Source organism: Phalangium opilio, unplaced genomic scaffold (assembly GCF_054372755.1).
Source record: "Phalangium opilio isolate 3A_F unplaced genomic scaffold, DU_Popi_V2 ptg000094l_1, whole genome shotgun sequence".
NCBI lineage: Eukaryota > Metazoa > Arthropoda > Arachnida > Opiliones > Phalangiidae > Phalangium > Phalangium opilio.
In genome coordinates this window covers 3,020,707-3,038,261 of record NW_028324199.1, presented here as the reverse complement: position 1 = coordinate 3,038,261, position 17,555 = coordinate 3,020,707, and positions in this window count along the sequence as shown.

Here is a 17,555-nt window from a genome sequence, read left to right as displayed (position 1 = left end):
TTATTAATATATATTTCTTATCATGTTGCCGAAATCCTTCTAGAATCTAGACACTATGGGCACTGCTCATTCCCCATAATTACCTTAAAATCAAACCTTGTAATTTCGACATTCAATTTTATCAACTGTCATAACCTCGACAACCAATTTCACTAGCTGCACTATCCCCGACTAATTTAGGCAATACTTTACTTTCAAATATAAATCTCAATATTTCTTTATCAACTCCGTAGTAAAAGAGCTGCGTTCCCTCCGCAAATGGTTGAATATACGTGGAAATAATGCATTTACCAATAAAACGCTACTCTGAATAATATAGGCCATATTTTATTTTCATAAAAACAATTTCTTTATTCCAAATCTCAATATTTTAAATCAAGTCATAAGAAAAAGAAATCTCTTAATATTGAATAAAATAGGACGAATACAATATTTTGAGCTGTTATTGTTTAAAGCCAGTTCTAAGTTAGGATAATTAAAATAATATCTAGACTTGTCGTTCTAAAAGTCTGTTTGATCCATTTTGACAATGTTGGTTTAAAAATAAATATATCAAATTATTAAAACTTCTAGCGTGATTTTATTAATTTACTTAATTCTTTACAGGGGACATGGAATTCAGGATTCTACTCTCACCAGTAAGATATAAAATTCAACTTTATAACAAAAATTAATGGAAGAGAATGTAACGTTTATTTCGCTTTATTGTCGCGAATAATGTTTTCTTGTAAATCTCTATGTCATAATCTTGACTTGGGGTGCCCAATCAGAAACGGATTAGAATTACCACCTTTTTTCCTCGGACTGTTAAAAATAGTTCTGAAAACATACTTATTTTACTTTTTATACTTCTGATTGTAAAACCCTACTTCTTTCAGTATATATATTTCTAAAGAAAGATGCACGTGGAGATGCTAGGGGTGGTACGAGGTCAAGGGTTCCGTATAGAATTTACCTTGACTCGTTCCTATCTCTCTATCATCCACGTGTTCATCAATGGATTACTTAGGGGGCAGGGGAGTGGAGCGACGTGATGACCAGTATTTGGATAAACCCAGCACGTTTCCATTCCTTTATACCTGCCAGTTAGGCCTACAAGTTGAATAAACTCAATACAAATGTTAGCCCAATAGGGGGCAATAAAACGTTTTTCGAGGGCCAAAACCCTCGAATAACCACCACTTGCAATCCGAAACACGACTCGGAAGGAACCAAATTTCTTGTAAAAATAAACTAAAATTTTTTACCCTTTATTAAAGGATTGCCGACTTCCTTTAATAAAATTTAGGCAAGTCAAGGAACGAACTTTAAAATATTTAATACTATACTAACTCAAGATTTTTCAGTCGGTTTTGAGTTAGCACTTACTGCCGAAATAAGCTCAGCTCTCCCAATTTAATGAGCGTTGGTCAACACAGACATCATATATAAAAGGGAAGTAGAAAACTCATATTTTGCCAAGGAAATTATATAGATTATACATGGACACCAAACTGTACTTAAAGACTTTTAATACCACCATTATGTACTAGTCTTCAATCCATACCACAGAGACACCACTCTGAACTTATTGGTTTCTAACAACACCACTATGGTCTGATTGTGTACCATTGGGTCGAGTCCCATTGGACCGAATGACTTCTTCGATCGAATCCCATTGGACCACATACCGTAATTTGGGCGGTTTTGCAATCATGAATTTTGCTTCAATTGTTTTTTTCGAAGTGGTCTTTTTTTATATTAGTATTTTTTTTAATGATTTAATAATTTTATTGTTGGAAATTGTCAAATCTAACCTAACCTTTAAGAGGTCTCCAAGTACTGACGGCGCTCGATGCTGTTTAACTTCCTCGATCATCCAACACACTCTATCCATTGCGCTTCTGGAGCTCGGCAACTCAAGAAAAACACTACGATTTTTTTATAAACCCATCCCATTCAGTCGAAAGCTCTTCCATATAAATACTCCTATTCAGCAGAAAATCGCTGTTCGGGCTATAAATTGTTTTAAATTTGGCTACAATTGTGCAAATCTGAATTTGGTCCAACGGGTTTCTATCCAATGGGAGTATACCCAATGGATTGTTTCCTTCTATATCACTTATTGATATGCCTTTAATTTTGAAGAATCTTAACTTAAAGGCTTCTAACACCACCTTCTTCTGGTCTTTGTCAATAAAACATAGACACCTACCAGTACTTATTGGCTTTTAATAGCAGCATCTTCTGGTCTTTGGTTTTGACTATCAAACGTAGACACCAATCTGAAACAATAACTTCTACTCCAGTGTCATCTTTATGGTTAAGATTTAGGTGGCGATTGATTAGGGTTTCGAAAAACGTCTATCCATGCAATAGTACGATTTCATTCGAATGTGTTTTTCTTATCACTTACTGGGAATATACCGCATCATTTTCCAAAAATCACGAAAGAGGCATATACTACATGTCAAATGATAGTAGGAATCAGGCTTCTTAAAACGTTTTAACTGGAATTTGGTAATGTAGCTGATAATGAAAATAATTTATATCAGTTATATTTTTAAATTAGCTATGAAAATCATCGTTAACCAATACTGCTATAGTCAAAGTTTACATAACACGAGTAAAGATATCGTTGCCACGAAATGTTTAAAAAACGGAGTAGAGAAGTCGATTGTAGCGACACACTTAACGTTATTTATCAAACTGTTTAGATGTAAAAAATAAAACATAAAATTTCATATTTCCCAATAAGGCTTCAGATTCTACGCCTTGTTCATACTACATACTAATTTTTACTTTATGGTTATATGTTAGGTAATCTTACAAACGTTAATATTCCCATTTTACAAAATCAAATGAAAATAATAAAATATGGGAAATGTCATTGGCCATTTCGATGCCTTTAGTAGTTTTGTAGCCATGAAGCTCGGTTTTATTTCGATGTTCCAAAAAAAGAACATTTGACATTGATATTTCAGATGAGTTTGGCACTTTAATTTAGCTTTATTACATTTATGTATTATATAAAAACGTCTTGGTTTGGACCAAGGCCGAAAAAACAAACGATATGTGTGAGGTTTATCAATTGACTGAAGTTTCATATATTGAAATTGTTTTCTAGTTATTTTTATCCACTCAATCCTTAAAAAATATTAAATTCAATCAACTGATTTTACTGTTAATCGATCCATACCCTCTAAATTAATTGAAAAAATTATCTACGCTTTTTCAAGAACAATTACATTTTCCGAAAACATTTTATCATGAAATTAATTATTATTGAAAAAGCGTAGATATGTAATTTTTTCAATTAATTTAGAGAGACTAGATCGATTAACAGTAAAATCAGTTGATTGAATTAAATATTGATTAAGGATTGAGTGGATAAAAATAACTAGAAAACAATTTGAATATCTGAAACTTCAGTCAATTGATAAACCTCACACATATCGTTTGTTTTTTCGGCCTTGGTCCAAACCAAGACGTTTTTATATAATTGTACGTAGTGCCTGTGCATAAGATGCTACAGTTTCATTGTTTATTTACTAATAATAAATTTCAAGAGTGATTATATAATAATGTAGGCCTTTTAAACTGCTGACGTTGCATGATAAATTAAGTTAAATTTTAAAGTCTTGAGTTTTGTTAAATATTACCTAAACATCGAAGTTTGAAAGATGAATGTTGGCACATCGTTTGTGCACTTGCTTATAAGTTTTTTATAATATTATGTGAGAATTAAACACTAAATAAAGCCTAAGAAAGGCTTCACTTTAAATTAATAAAATTAAGCAACAAATTTAATCATTTTCGTTAAACATTATCGCATGTGACATTACCTAAACATCGAAGTTTGAAAGATGAATGTTGGCACATCGTTTGTGCACTTGCTTATAAGTTCTTTATAATATTATTTAAGAATTAAACACTAAATAAAACAAAGAAAGGCTTCACTTTAAATAATTAAAACTAAGCAATAAATGTAATAATTTTCGTTAAACATTATCGCATGTAATTAACTTAGGAATCCAATGTGAAACTTACAAAATTCAAGCTACAATCTAAAGCTAAAAGTGCACAGTTCAATAAGCTCAAAACTGAAAAAGTAAGAATTGTATTATTTTAATTGCAAATTGAAATTAATTATAAGGCATTGCTGCATCAATTTTAATTTAGCATACATTCCCAACTCATTAAATACAATAGTATTAATAGGCCTACAATATTTTAAAACCTTAATTCAGTCAGTCGAAGACACAGATGACTCTAACAACGGTAGCTCTCAAGGATCACCAGTAACATCAACACCACCACCTTCAGAACAAGGGTCAAGGGGTAAAGCCCTTCTGTTAAAAAAGCAATTGCAAGAAAGCAAATTAAAGTTTGAACAAAGAGAGAAAGAAATTCAACAAAGTAAGATTACATTGGAATCAGTTGTCGAAAAACTTCAATTGGAGTTAAATGAACGTAACAAAGTTATTGAGAGTCTAAAAAGTGGAGAGAAAGCAGCGAACGAGTATAAACAGCAGGAAGAAGAATATACTGCTAATAAAGTAAGATTTGCAGTGTAGTTTTGAAAGTTAGGAACTTAGGATTTCGTCAATTAATTGCAGTAATTCTTATTCTTTTAAGGATGTTTCCGAATTGTATGCCCAAATTGTTTATAAAGATAAGAAAATTATGGATTTAAATGATAAAATATTGGAATCTGAACGCAGGATTATGGATTTGCAAGAAAATTTGAAGGAAAAAGATGAAGTTCTAAGTGCTAGAAATAAAGCTATTCAAGTAAGTGTAGTGACTGCTAAGTACGTTTTTAATAGGTAAGCCTTGGCTGTAGCAGACGAAAAACGAATTTTGTGGTTGTTTAGAAGTTTGTGCCTCGTTGAATCTCAATAATCCTTTTGCATCGCTGTTATTAAATAGTTATTAACTTAAATATAGTAATTAATTGTTGCGTAAGCGTTCATTGTAATGAAATGTACAGTTATTTTTAATATAAAACTAATATTGAAAGTTTTATGTATCAAACGCCCATCACTTTGTATCTCGGCTGTATTAGGCTATAGCAGAGACAGAGATGATTGTTTTGATTATGAATTTTGCACCTCGTTCAATCCCAATCGCTTGGAATCACTATTATCAAACAGTTATGAACTTAAATATAGTAATTAAATGTTGCGTAACCCTTCATTGTAATTAAATGTTCACTTATTTTTAATGTAAATCTAATATTGGAAAGTTTTATGTATCCAACCCCCATCGCTTTGCATCTGCTGCATTGGGCTATAGCAGACTACAAAAGAAATTTTTGATTATGAAATTTGCACCTCGTCAAATCCCAGTCGCATTGCATCACAATTACCAAACAGGTATTAACTTAAATAAAGAAATTAAATGTTGCGTAACCCTTCATTTTAATTAAATGCACACTTATTTTCAGTATAAAACTAATATTGAAAGTTTTATGTATCAAGCACCAATCACTTTGCACCCGCTTAATTAATAATCTAAATCGAAAAATAAGCCCATTTTACGATTAACAGCAGTTAATTGCAAAAAAATCCTGAATTATTTCACTTAATATTAGCTGATGTTGGAAAATCTTAGTAAAAAAGGGCAAAGTGGCTGTAGATATGAAATGCGCACGGAATTGCGGCAAATATGCCAAATCGCTTTGCATCCACTTTATTAATAATTAAAAACGAAAAATAACCCAATTTTACGATTAACAGCAGTTAATTGTAATTAAATACCGCGTTATTTCACTTAAAATAAGCTCATGTCGGAAGAACTTAGTAAAAAGGGCAACGTGGCTGTAGACAACCTAGACGAAACGCGTACGGAAAAGCGGCAAATGCAAGAGATATTCTCCGAAGCCGAGGCTCGATGGAATCAGGAAAAAAATTGCGCTTTACACTCGGTTTTCACTGGGCGTTTTTCGTGCGTTTTTTGCAAAATTTTGCGGAAAAGGAAATTTTTTTCCTCTTTTTTTGGCGAATTTCGCGATTTTGCGTTGCAGGTCCTATTTCTATTTTTGCGAATTTTCCCGAGCCGCGTTTTTTTTCCCGTAGGCACAAACCAATCATAGGGAGTATGCTAGTCACGTGGTTAACACTGAGCGCTTGTTTACTAGGGAGCCGCCATTTTGAAATTTGCGGTGTTTAACCAAGGCTTAACCTGTTTACCATCATTTGATTAGAGAACTGTGATGTTGTTTAAATATTAAAATGAATAGATTCGAAAATTTTGGTGGAAGAGAAAGGAAGTATCCTTTATCTTTGGGATGGAAGAAATTTAAGTTACGAAGATATGTTAATATGAAGGAAATCGAATGAGCTCAATCGCTCAATTCGGACACGGGCTTATCAGATATCATAAGTTTATAAGATATGTTCATAAGTGTGTCACTGGTTAATGAGAGCTTGTCATGAAGTGACGTAGGCGAAACGTCATAGATTCTCGTAAAGCGACGCCTAGTGAGGCGCTGTCAAAGGCTAAGGACAGACTAAATAGGAAGATGGACTGCAAAACCGAGTGTAGTCAATTCTCGCGTAGTTCTCGAACTAGCTCTCAGTAAGTCTCTAGCATTACGAAGTATAGGAAGTGTCATACTTATGGAACATATTTTATAAACTTATGCAGATATTTATTTCCGCCACGGTTTCGTCCAGTGGAAACCGACCACACTGGATAAAAATTTCCGTGGCGGTTTTTACCTTTTTTGCTTTTTCTGCGAACTTTTTTCCGGAAAGAAATTCGCCCAGTGAAAACCGAGTATAAGGAAATCATAACCACTGATAAGGAAAAATTCACAATGGAGCTAAATGAGAAAGATAACAAACTTAATCAAGCTGTGGAATCTATGAAGCAATTAGAGCAAGCCCGATTCGATTTGGTAAAACGCAATGCTGAACTTCCAAGAGAAAGTAGTTCGGGTTCAAGAAAACTTCGAGAAATAGAAGGAAAACCATCAAAAAAGTGTCGAAGCTGAAATGAACGAGTTGAAAAGTAATTTGGAAAAGAAGGAAGTTGAGATTAAGGGTTTGAAAGAGAAACTGAAACAAGCGACGAGTGATGTCGATACAAACCCAGGTAGCAAATTAACGTTGATTTAAAGTAGATTTTTGGTGCCAATGTTTTAAAAACGTTTCACGTGTACTTCACACGTAAGAAAAACGTTTATTTTTGGTACATAAGTTACCTCAAGATTATTAGGATTTTCTTAACGTCAATAACACGTTTTTACAAAGTGATAATTAAAGCGTTTAATTCAGGTCTACATGTTACGTTTGCAACTCGTTTGGGAATGGTGTTCAATTGGCCGTTAGTTTAGCGTTATTACTGTATGTTTCGGAAACGTTGTTATCACGTTCATAGAAAGTGATAACTAAAGCGTTTATTTCAGGTCTGCATGTTACGTTCGCAACACGTTTGGGAATGGTGTTCAATTGGCCGTTAGTTTAGCGTTATTACTGTATGTTTCGGAAACGTTGTTATCACGTTCATAGAAAGTGATAACTAAAGCGTTTATTTCAGATCTACATGTTACGTTTGCAAAACGTTTGGGAATGGTTTTCAATTGGCCGTTTGTTTAGCGTTATTACTGTATGTTTTGGCAACGGTGTTAAAACGTTTATACAAGAGCGTTTATTTCAGGACTATATGTTACGTTCGTAACACGTTTGGCAATGGTGTTCGATTGACCGTTAGTTAGCGTTATTACTGTATGTTTTGGCAACGTTGTTAAAACGTTTATGCAAGAGCGTTTATTCCAGGACTATATGTTACGTTCGTAACACGTTTGAGAATAGTGTTCAATTGACCGTTAGTTTAGCCAAGGAACATGGAGATAGGGAAGTTTGGTCAGTATAGGAATCTCTCTTCACGAAATGTAGCAGGTCACATGACTTATATTCGGCGTTAGTTAGAACTGCGCAGGAACCCGGTAGTTCCGACTATCCTCAGCACGATACGCGAGAAAAGTGTGGCGCATGCGCACATGCACATCCACGCCGAAAACGGGATTTTTGGGCGACCGGAGTTATAGCGTTAAACGAAACTTCCCTATCTCCATCTTCCTTGGTTTAGCGTTATTACTGTATATTTGGGCAACGTTGTTAAAACGATTATACAAAGTGATAACTAATACGTTTATTTTAGGTTAAAATCACGTTTCGAAATGGTGTTAAGTGGACTGTTAGTTTTGCGTTTTTGATGTAAGTTTCGAGAAACTTTTAAGCACATTCTACAAAAGCTTTATTTTCAAGTCTTTATAAGAAGTTCGTTCACAACACGTGTGAAAATGGTTTTAAATGACCCTTAGTTTTGCAATATTACTGTACGTTTCGGAAGCGTTGATATTTCGTACATGTCTTGCGTCATAAAAAGCTATAATCAATCGTTATCACCTCTCCGAGTTTCGATGACGTCACGGAAGTATTTTACTTGACGTGTCTCTGTCCTCGCGTTCGCAGGTTAAAAATACCACATACACACCAATCAGTTCTTATTGGCTTCAAACACCACCTTGAGCTGGTCTTTCGTCTATACCGCATAGACACCAATCTGCAACATTAGCTTGTCGTTAGGGTTAAAATGTACGAGGCGAGCGTCTATGGTTACGCGAAACGTCTAGCCCCCGATGGCAGGGCTTTCACCAAAGGTTCACGCAATTGCATTTTTTCTTATCCGTCTATTTAGGAATCAATCTCCTTATATACCCTAAATTTACAAAGAAATCTTAAAAAGGTTTTCACTAGAAGTCAAACATTAAAAATAGCTAGGTTTAAAATGATTTTAGGAATAAAGTTGCTTAAATCGACTTAACTATAATTAATGTAAAATAGTGACGATTAAAATAATTTATATCATTCATACAACCCTAATTATTTAAGGAAAACCTCTTTCATCGGAAAGACATCCGTCAAATATATATAGAACGAGTAATGAAGTTGGAACTCTACGCATTTCATAGTTAATATGAAGCGAGTAATTAAGACGTTTTCCCATTGAAATACTAATCATGGGAACTCTATTCAAAGTTAGTAAGGGACTTATGACATTGTTGAGAAGTCGATTTAGGATAGAGACGGTTGGTTTTTTTCACAATCAACAACGAAAGCCCTAGTAGGAATTAGAGGTTATTTAAAAAACTGTTGACATGTAATGCATAGGCCTGAGCTATAAAATTTTATAATTATAAGAAGTTTTCAGTTTCTTCTCCTCGGTTAATACTCCCTTATTGCTTTTTTCCCTTGTATTGGCGTGAATGGAACTCTTACAAAATTGTATTTATTCGTTTTTGCTAAATATAAAATGAAAATATGGTAAATATGTTTCGGAATTACGATTCTTTTAGTAGTAGTATAGCTATAAAGCTATGTTTCGTTTCAAAACTCCAAGAAAATCGTTTAATTTTAATATTTCAAAAGTCTTGTTATCTTTTGATTTAGCTATACTACATTTATACATAACAACTGAAAACTAGGCTTTGTATTAGTCCTGTCATTGCTGTGATATTGGTTCGGATTGCATCTATAAATGAAAATGCCGAAGCTAATACTGGCAATGTTTCGGTTCCAATTTGAGAACACGAGTTAAATAATTACACACGTGCTATTAACTAATTACCCACGTTCAACTAACCTATTACACACGTTCAACTAACCTATTAAACACGTTCAACTAACTTATTGCACACCTTCAATAAACTTATTACAAGCGTCTAATTGAATAAATTAACACGTTCATTTAACTTATTATAAACGTTTAATTAAACAAACACGTTCAATTAACTTATTATAAACGTTTAATTAAGCAAATTTACACGTTCAATTAACTTATTTCACATGTTCAATTATTGTCTTTAACATTTTTAATTAAATGGCTTATTAAACGCATTCAATTTATTTAAAACACAGGTTCAATTAACTTATTAAACACGTGTAATTTACTTAATAAACACGTGTAATTTTCTTATCAAACACGTGTAATTTACTTATGAAACACGTGTAATTTACTTATTAAACACGTTATACCAACGTTATACACAGGTTCAACTAACTTATAAAACACATTAAACTAATTTTTGTGCACGTTCGATCAAGTTGTTACACTCGTTCAATTAACTTTTGAGACACGTTAGATAAACTTATTACACACGTTCAAATAACCCTAAAAATAAACCAAATTAAAACCGTTTAACGCACGATTTATCCACGTTAACCTACTTTATAATACACGTTTTTAAAACGAGAAATAAACGAGATTTCTCATGTATTTGCGACAAAATAAACACGTGTGTAAACACCGTGTTTCAAGGTGACATGATCACCGTTTTAAAAACGTTAATGCACACGTTTATTCAATGCTACGTTCAAACGTTGAGTCAACGTGAATTTGCTACCTGGGTAATTATTAGGAGAATATTTTGAAAAAGGTGGCAACTAATTAATAGGAGAATATTTTGGAAAAGGTGGCAACCAATTAATAGGAGAATATTTTGGAAAAGGTGGCAACGAATTATTGGAACCATTGTTTTGGAAAAGGTGGCAGCTAACTATTAGGAGAATATTTTGGAAAAGGTGGCAGCTAACTATTAGGAGAATATTTTGGAAAAGGTGGCAGCTAACTATTAGGAGAATATTTTGGAAAAGGTGGCAGCTAATTAGTAGGAAAATGTTTTGGAAAAGGTCGCAGCTAATTAATAGGAGAATATTTAGGAAAGGGTGGCAACTAATTAATAAGAGAATGTTTTGGAAAAGGTGGCAGCCAATTAATAGGATAATAACCTAACCTAACCGAACCTGACCACACCTAACCAGCAATTTCCTTCTCTGGGTTTGAACCCGAGCCTCTGAATTAAAAGCCTGATATTCTACCATTCTGCTGCGGTGATTCGAAATCCTCACAGACATTTAATTAACTAGTTCTTTCAAATTAATTCCCATTCAGCAGAAACCCGCCATTGGGCTGGAAATTTAAATTTATTCTCCATAAAAACCAAAAAGCGGTTTCGGTCCAATGGGACTAAACCAAAATGATAAAAGCCTTAAAATTCAATGTCACGAACTTTATCGTCGTTGAATTACCTCTCCACCTATTCGATAAGAAAAATGTTATTTTAAACTATTGTGCTACTTTTAAAGGATAATATGTAATAACTCAACTTTTATCTTAGCGAGCCTAAAAGACCAAAAACCCATTACTTCACCAATAAACAGCACGGCCTAGAAAATTAGTTTGAATAACCGGGTCTCAAACTATTGGCTTTCTCATTGCGAAAAGGAGTCCAGAGATTAACGGATGGACAGAGCAACAAAATTAGGGTCGATAAGAAGAGAGAAGTTGGAAGAAACCCAAAATAATTTTACAATTATATAACCATTTATTGACGTGATTCAACACTAAACACTTTCGGATTTTCTTGGTTAATATTGGGGTGTACTAAGGCACTCAAATTCTCGAGAGTGGCTGAGCTATCGCAAGCCATGGCTCTAAAAAGTCAGCATGTGTGCTTCATCTTCAAGCTTAGGGAATGAGATTTCACCTGGTGATTGATGTCGTTTTATAAATGAATATATATCAATAAGAGCCGTATAATCTCTGGGTACGATTGGGTGAGACTCAATCAATTACGACATCAGTCACGTGGTGAAATTCTTTCAACAGGCTTTAACATGAAAAATATATTAAAATAAAATTTTAAATTAGATTCTAGTCAAGCATTTAACTACTCCACTAAATATTAAAAAAAATACTTAAAAATATAGATCATTACACTCCCCTATATAAGAGATTGTTTATACACTGGGCCCTTTATAAAAGCCAACTAAAATTATTCGATTTTAATGAGACATGTCCTTTAAGTGGTTACTTTCCAAATAAGGGTCGGGAATGTCCAATAGCCCAGTGAATCGCGAGACGTTCCTTCTCGGAGGTACTGTAACTCGCTTCAGCATTTCTAAGATTTCTGCTGGCGTAGGCAATCGGAACTTCTACTCCGTCTTGGATCTGGGATAGCATTGCTCCTAAACCTGCGTCTGAGGCATCTGTTGTTAGGATACTGGGCGCATCAGGCTTGTACGCGGCTAGAGGCGGAGAGTTGCAAATAGCTTCCTTTATTCATGACGTATTCGAGAGCGTTCTTCTGCTCTTTCCATGTTTCGGATGGGGATATCGTCCAGATACACGACGATAGAGAATTTTTCTCCATCCCGGAAGACTTCATCCATCAAACGCTGAGAGGTACTCGGTGCGTTGCAGAGTCCAAATGGGAGAACATTGAACTCATACTTGCCGGCATGAGTTATGAAGGCAGTCTTGGGAGCACTTCCGGGTTCCATATCGACTTGCCAATAGCCAGATTTCAAGTCCAAGGCTGTTATGTACTTGGGTTTTCCCAGCTTGCTTAGCGTTTCATCGATTCGAGGAATCGGATAGGGGTCTTTGGCTGTGATGGAATTGAGTTCTCGAACATCTATACAAAATCTATACTTCTTTTTCCCAGTTCCAGATCCATCGTCTTGTTCAATAATTACTACAGGAGAAGCCCATGGTGAAGTCGATGGCTTAATGATACCGTCCTTCAGCTTCTCATAGATGTTTCGCTCGATAATTTTTTCTTATCTTCGCTCACACGGTAAGGTCTTTTCTGGATAGGCTTAGCACTACCGGTATGTATTTCATGTACGACCAAACTAGTTCGCCCTAACTTATCGCTAAACAGTTCGGGGAATCTAAGAAGGAGTTCTTTCAACTCTCTCTTCTGCTTATTTGAGATCATTTGGGGCGACGGTGGCAATTGATCTTCGGTTACTTCAACTAAGTTTAGGGTTAGTCCATCTATGGTCCAAGTTAGGTTCCCAAAATCAGTCCTCAAGGAAGTCTTGGCCTAGGATTGCGTCACAAAGTAAGGAGGGGACGATGTTAAATTCTTGACTAAATCGCCCAGTAATATTCTGGTCAAATATTATTTCAAAATCTAACAACGTAGAGCCTTTTGTGAATGAATATTGTCCGTTTCCCATAACAATACACTCGGATCTTTCTGAGTTGGGCTCTAATCGAATGTCCCCTCTAAACCTTTGTATGGCCCTTTATTGGTCTAGGCTGATCATTGAAACTTCTGCCCCATTGTCAATTCTAGTAGGTAGGCTTGTGTGTTCAAATTTTATTTTTATTAAGTGAGGACTCCTTTTCGGAAGACCTCTTCTTTGTTGAACTGTGGCAAGCCGAAGGGGCGGTCTTGCCACAATTACATTGTCTTCGTTAGGGACTATCGAGACGCGGGAGGTAGACGTCCTCTGTGACTCCCCCCTGGGTTGGCGTTTCCCGGATTCTGACCTCTCTGTCTGTCAACCCGTGGTGATGGACACTCACTCGCATAATGACTTAAACCTCCGCAGTTAAAGCAGGGTATTGGTCGAGCTTCCTGATGGAAAGTCTGAGGAATTTGATTCTCCGGGTTCGAGTAGCGTCTTGGAATAGGTGGAAGGGCTCGTTGTCGAGGTGGTTGTTCTCGTGGTTCATAGACAAGGTTTCTCCTTTCGAAAACTCCAGTTTGACGAGGGAATTCGTCTTGTAGAGAACGTCTTCTTTAGTCCCGGTGGGGTTGCCTAGATTGGGGGTTTGGCCTCGGGAAAGGAGCTCGATAATTTTGAGCTGGAGGACTGTGTGGAACAACGTGGGCAGGTAGGAGCTTGGGATCCGTCCGGAAGTGGGGTGTTAGTATTTCGGTAAGGGATGTCCCTATTAGTAACATGTCCCATACATTGGGTACACCTTAGGCCCGTTCCCGTCTGTGAGTAATGCGTTATCGGGGGAGCTACCTGTTCTCTAACAACTATAGGGTCTTGAGTTGCCTTATTAGGTGGGATAGTCTCAATTTTGGATGGGCTTGGTGGATTTAAGTCGAAGGTTTGTTCTATATTTAAGCAAATGTCATGCAAGTCCGCAATTGTATTCGCTGGGAGAACCATGAGTAACCCCTTATATTCCATCCTTAAATTGCGTTTAATAATAAGGAGTAACTTATCTTCCGGTATTGGGGGATGCAAACTCTGATTTACCCTAACGAAATGACCGAAGAACTCATCGATGGATTCATTTTGTTTTTGTTTTCTCGTCTGTAAGTCTATCCTGGCCTTAGCTCCTTCGTCCTTTATTCTATAATGTCTTTTTAATCGTCCCTTAAATTCTGCCCAATCTACTCCCGGGGGGAGGGATCGAAACCAATAAAGGGCATAATCCCTTAACAGGAGGGGCATAAAAAGCATTTTATCATCCTCGCTAATTTTATGGAAGCTTACGTATTCCTCAAATTTTCTAATGAATTCAGGGACGCTTTCATTTTTTCGTCCGTAAAACGCTAATCGTTCCGGGGCTCTAAACCCTTCACACTGCCCTGGTTAGATGCCGCCAGGTTTGAAAAAGATTGCAGGACTGATGCTAAGAATGCAGCCTGCTGGGCACCTCCGGTATTCGGACTACCTTGAGGTTGGGGATTGGATGTCCCTTGGGCCTGACTAGTACCCTGTGTTCGTTGGGGCTGAGAGCTAAGGGGAGGCGGAGGATTGGCTCGGGGGGCAACTGAGGGCTGACTATTTGTCCTCTGCGATTGTCCTACTGGATTTGCTCTATTAAATCGTATCGGGGCACTCGTATAACTAACTGAACTACACCTTGGAATGGTTCCTCGATTGGAATTGGTCGTTGTAGTTACTAAGGGTATTGTAGCAGTGCACGTGATCGGAGGATTTGTTCGAGCCGAAGAAGTCCAATTTTGCATAAATTGTTTGGCCCCTGCGTAAGCACTTAATTCGGTTGTTGGTTTAGGCCTAGGTCTAATTGGGCTACTGCGAATAGTTACTAGTACCGTAGGGAGATCTGATATGCTCCCGTATCTGGTTTGACTTGTTAAATTTCCTCAAGGGGCATGACTTTGGCTTCTTTGATTGAAAAGGGCTAAATTGTCTTCGCGCCTACGTCTTTCTGCCTCAAAGAGAGAGAGGTTATGGGGTGATATGTCTTCCCGTTCAGACTGTGTTGTTCTATAAGGACCTGAATCGAGGTTCTCATCCCACGGGGGCTCCTCATTTGAATCATATGCATAAGCCACATTTGTTGCGGTTAAACGAGGGGGGCGTAAAAGGCTGCCAACCACTAGATTAGGCTAAGCTACATGAAGTTTGGATTCCGAAGATTCCGATGTTTTGGAGGAAGACGAGGAGGATTCTGATTTCTTTCTTTCACGATATAATTTATTACTAGTAAGAATTGGGCACGGTTCGGGTTCGCTCATTCAAAAAAAGCGTATCCAAATATAGATATCAAAATAAATTATTGCCCAGCTTAATCTATTCCACTAGTGTGGATAAATGTGATAAACAATCAAATATCTAAACTACGTCTCAGAATATTCGAGAACGGGAAGGTCCAAGATGGCGGCGTTCGCGCTCAAACCAAAACTGAAACGATAACGAAGCCGAAGCGGGCCCGACCACCCCGACGGAAGAAAATGGCGACGGCGAAACGGGAAAGGCAATAACCGAGGGTTCGAAAATCATGGGCACGGGCACCATTTACAACGTATTGCCCCGGGAAAAGCTAGTGGCCGGTCGCGAAAGGGGAATCGCTACAAGCCGTGGAAATATAGAAATAGGCGGCGCCTATCTCGTTCCGTACGGAAGATAATAAAAGTTAAGAAAACACATACCTTCTATGCATCTTGAACAAAAGAGGTTATTTGAAACACTTAAACACTTTATAATTTCCGATTGGATGTCGCGATCTTGTCTTTACACGTTTTATTCCGAATAAACAAAACTGATTTCGAATAAACAAAACGACCCGAGCTTGGTCCACGGTAAAGTTCGAGAGAGCTTACTCTTCGAAACCAAAAGTGAAAACTGACTCTTGTTTTGTAATCGACGTTACTTTACGCCTCGGTCTAAAGAAAAGGGGAGGGGTAAGGAGGAATCTCCGAAGACGGCGGCTGAACATAAGGATCTCGCGAAGTCAACCGTCGTCTGCAACGAGTTCTGGTGATCCGTTGCAATTCATCACACGCTGGCAGTATTCGGAAGCCGTTGCGACTCCGAATGGTAGTCGAGTAAAGCGGTATTTTCCGAACGGAGTTGCGAATGTGCATAGGTAGGAGCTGGCCGTTGTGAGTTCTATATGCCAGAAGGCGCTTTTTGCATCCAGTACTGTGAATAATTTCGCGTCTGCTAGTTCCGCAAATATCTCCTCGGCTGTTGGCATCGGATAGTTGTTAATTCTTTGTTTAAATTGCGGGGATCAATGCAGATTCTGAGTTCTGGTTTTTTGTCCCTTCTTTTTGGGGTTTTAGGACCACTACCATTGGGTGTGCCCACTCAGTTGGCTCTTTCACTTGGACGATGATTCCGTCTTTTTCCATTTCGTTTAGTTTCTTCTGTACATGGTGTTTGAGGTGAATCGGGATTTTACGTGCAAGCACGGATGTAGGAATTGCTCCCGGCTTCAGTTCCATGTGGTACTGTCCTGGTAACTTCCCTATCGAATCGAAGACATCCGGGTATTGTGCAATCAACGCTTGAGGTGTTAGGTTTCGAAGGTGTTGTGGCATATCTTCTGTGTCTATCATTCTTATCTCCTTTACCTAGTGTTGGAGATGGCTTCCTAGTCGTGCGATTAGACCAAGTTGCTGGGCATCGTTACCTCCTATGATTGGTGTGCGATACGTGGGGGTAATATAGAAGGTAGTTTTCAGTATGGTGGAGGAGCAAGCAAGTTCAGTTGTACCGAATGCTTCCACGTTATGACCTGAGTAGGCCTTTATTATGTGCATTGCCGGTTGTATAGGTGGTGGGTGTGTTAAGGATTCGTATATCTGCTTAGGCAGCACATTGACTTGAGAACCCGTGTCAATTTTGAAGGTTACCGTTATTTCTTCGATCTGTAGAACGGTTTTCCACGTGTCAGATTGTTCCCGGCGACCTGATATTTCCGGCATGGTCGCGAATAGTGTGAGGGAGTTTAGGTGGTGATGTTCTTCGTCATATTCTTGTGGTTTGTCCCATTGATTTGGCAATTGCTGGTATTCCTCGTGTGTTGGTGTACTTCTGTGTTCTTGTGGCGTATATACTTCCAGTGCATCTACCGCGCGACACACCGTGGCCCAATGGCTTGCTTTCTCACATGTACGGCAAGTAGTGCCTTGAGCAGGGCATGATCTTGGCTGATGTTCCAACCCGCACCGTGTGCACCTGTATCGGTAGCTTGCATTGTGGTTGGGCCTTGGGTCCTGGGATTCTGCCCGTGTGCGTGATCTTTGTTGTGGTTGGCGCCCCTGATAGGTTGCACTGAGTGATCATCTGCGAAAGCTGGAATGGCCTTGTCTGTGTAGTGGTCTTCCCCTTTGTCTATGGGTATCGTAGTTTTTGTGAAGATTGCGTCAAGTTGTGTGTTATGGTGATCATTGTGACTGGCGTACGTTGATTTTGTGGGATTGATTGCTTGTGATTGTATTAGGGATGTCTCTTCAGCCTGTGCTATGGCAATGGCCTCCGCTAGCGTTGGTTCGT